Below are 3,395 nucleotides of genomic sequence, written 5' to 3'. Positions count from 1 at the left end.
AAATGAAATTAACAAATACCTATTGGTAAATGTTGCTCTTGGAGAAAATAGTTAATAAATCCGATGGTGTTTATGCATGTGCCTATGCTAAATTTAGGTACAGGGCAAAATTGAGCATGGTGTTACAACTGGCCATTTAGTAATTCTTAGGAAAAATTCTATTCCATCTGGGACCAAAATAATAATAGTAATAGCAATAACAACAACAAAGACAATAGAAGTATTGAGCCAAAGCATACTGAGTAGGACCATGTAGAAAGCTTGTTAAAACAACATTGATCTACCCTAATCTTCATATCCACAAGCCAAAAATTCTTTCTTTATGTTCCTCTGATTGTAGGAAAACTTAATTCTGAAAGTATAGGAACTCCGTGAGGGCAGGCTGCTCTACATAGCTCTTCACAGCGAATCAATATTCCTGCTTTTCTCTGGATACTTACTTATATGGTTTGCACCTTCCAAGTTTTACTAGGAATAGGGCATTTTCCCTACCCAGTGGATTTTTAGATCTCTCTGCTTAAAGAGTCAGAGATAGAGGTAGAGCCAGGTGATCACTTTACTGAATTTCAAGTCTATTTATGCTCATGGATGTTTTCAGAAAGCATGATGACTTGCAAGGAGTCTATCAGAAGTAATCCAGACACACTTTTTGAACAATGCTAAGGGCCATAGGTTAAAATTATATCTGTTTGAGAAGACCTTAGACATAGAGGCTTTTCACCCCTTTTTTATCCCAAGTTAGCTGCTAAGCTAGGCTTTTCTTACTGGGTTTAATGAGTTAATTCACTGTCCAGTACCTCCCAAAGTCAAGAATTAAATGTCATGAGGATTGAAACATTTAACCGAAAACATGAAAATGATTTATTGTTCTGTCTCCTGTCTTCCCTGCTAACTTATTAATCACCACTTGGGCTGAATTGCAATATATGTTTTTGCAAATCAAATGGATTTTGTAACATTCCAGAAATGTTTCTACTTCCCAAAGGTAATTATAGCTGTTGTGTTGCATTAAAAAGCAGTTCTGCCAAGAATTAGCTCTATTTTCCTAAACTATATCCACTACGGGATCTTAAGCAGCTTTTCAATTTGGGGGTCGAGAAACCTGAGTGAAGAGAACCTCAAATTGAGTAGAACTTAGCATCAAGAAGCATGTGAGACCAGCATGATAACTGACTTTTTTAAAATATTACAAAGAGACATTGTAAGATGATACAAATGAGAACATCAGATTATCCCATGCAAGTCATTTCTTAGTCAACAATAAACATCCTATTAACTGATCCCATCATTTCAGGAGAGAAGGAGTAAACCCCACTTCATGAGAATCTTCTCTAGTGAGTGCAATAGACTTCTTCAATTTGAGAGCATTAGCTATTTTCGCAGTAGCTCTGGGAGGTAAGTTTTATAATTACTCCACTTTATCAATGAGGAATCCAAAGTTTAGAGAGGTTCAGTGATGAATTCAGGATGTATCTGGTCTCATCTCCCCCTCCAACATCCACACTCCTGCATTATCTTGTGAAATGTTCGCATAGGACCTTGCTACTCAAGAACCACCAGCAACAGCAACACCTGGATGCCTGTTAGAAATGCAGAGTCTCAGGCTGTATCCCAGACCTACTGAGTTATTTTAACAAGATCCCAAGATGACCTGTGTTCCCATACATTCCCGGTTTGAGAAACATCTCCGTAGTCTGCAGTTACGCTGAGCCAAATGTGCGAGAGTTTGCCTTGCTTCCAATGGTGGTTTCGGGATACTTGAAGATGAGGAAACATCCCTGCAGATTTCACAAAGCAATTCTCAGAAGAGTCTGAGTGCAATGCAGCCTAAAAAACAGAAAGTAAAATTAGTAAATTGGGAATTCCACTCAGACGCATTTTGTGGGCATCCTGCCTGATCACTGTGAAGGGCCTAAACACGAGCTTTTGTAAGAGGGAAGAGATTGAGCTGATGAACATTTTACTGGATGAACATTTTAAAGTGCTACAGAAGCACAGCAAATACTCTGCTACTCACCACGTGCAGTCAGGGGAGAAAAGGAAGGAATGGTTTGTGAAGAGCCAAAAGTTGCCTCCTTTATCCCACAATAGAGTACTTTCCAAAGATTTTTAAATCCTGAGGGTAAAACTACAAAAATCCTATCTAATCTTTCTTTGATGATTTCTAATCTCGTTCCTTTAGGATCTTTGTTACAAATAAGTAAGAAACTATCAGACCATAGAGCTTTCTTGTCCATTAGTGACTCCTGAAAGGGTCTTTCAACAGAGAAAGATTGTCTCGTCTCCACATCTGAATGGAATAGTACCCATTATGATGTAGGAGTTCAATAAATGTCTAATATTCACAGCCAATAGCTAATTGTATCACTGCCATGTTAATGGAGATGGAAAGTTGCTTGCTCTGGCAGAACGTTGGGTTGGAAGTGGACATGCTATCCTGTAATGGCACAACTGAGTCTCACCCTTGAGTAACTTGAACGTGATGACTTGTCAGGATGCAGAGCAGTGCTTGATCCCTTGTGACGCCCTTCTCAGTGATTTGGGTACATCCTCCATACTATAATTTTTGCAAATTCCACACCTTTCTTCAAAGCCCCATCATCATTTGTGCATAGATGTGGTGCTGATGATGCTAATGACTTTGATGTAATCCTGTCGGGAAATTGTTCTATCATTTATTAGTGCTATTATATCTCTAATTTTGTCCAACTTCTGAAAATTTTCAGTAATGATTAAGTTGCTTCTTGACTCAAATATATATTTAAAGCAGACAATAATTTTTGTCAAATCTCTTGCAATTCTTCTGCTGTGATTCAAGCCCTCCATTTAAAAAGTTATTATTTTTAATAAGAATAATGGGCATTATTGAAGGCGAGGAAAAGGAACAAGGATTAGAAAGCATTTTCAGGCAAATAGTTAACCAGAATTTCCCAAATCTAAGGAAGTTGACCAGAATTTCCCAAATCTAAGGAATGAGCTAGAGCTTGGAATTCAAGAAGTCAATAGAACACCCAATTATCTCAACCCCAAAAGGCTTTCACCAAGCCACACTGTATTACAATTATCGAAAATCAGCAACAAAGACAGAATTTTCAAGGCAACCAGGAAGAAAAAAATGTAACTTATAAAGGTAAACCCATTAGATTATCCTTGGACTTCTCAGCACAAACCTTACAAGCCAGAACGGAATGGAATCAAATATTTAAACTATTAAGTGAAAGGAACTACCAGCCTAGAATAATGTATCCAGCTAAGCTCTCCTTTAGATATGAAGGAGAAATTAAGACTTTTCCAGACATACAAAAATTGAGGGGATTCTCCATTACAGGAAATACTGAAAGAGGTCAGCTCACCTAAAACAAAATGACAAAAAAAAAAACAAAAAAAAACATAAT

The sequence above is a fragment of the Pteropus alecto genome, unplaced genomic scaffold (assembly GCF_000325575.1).
Source record: "Pteropus alecto unplaced genomic scaffold, ASM32557v1 scaffold204, whole genome shotgun sequence".
In the NCBI taxonomy this organism is placed as follows: Eukaryota; Metazoa; Chordata; class Mammalia; order Chiroptera; family Pteropodidae; genus Pteropus; species Pteropus alecto.
The sequence above is the reverse complement of the archived record's forward strand: the minus strand, read 5'-3'. Positions refer to the sequence as shown.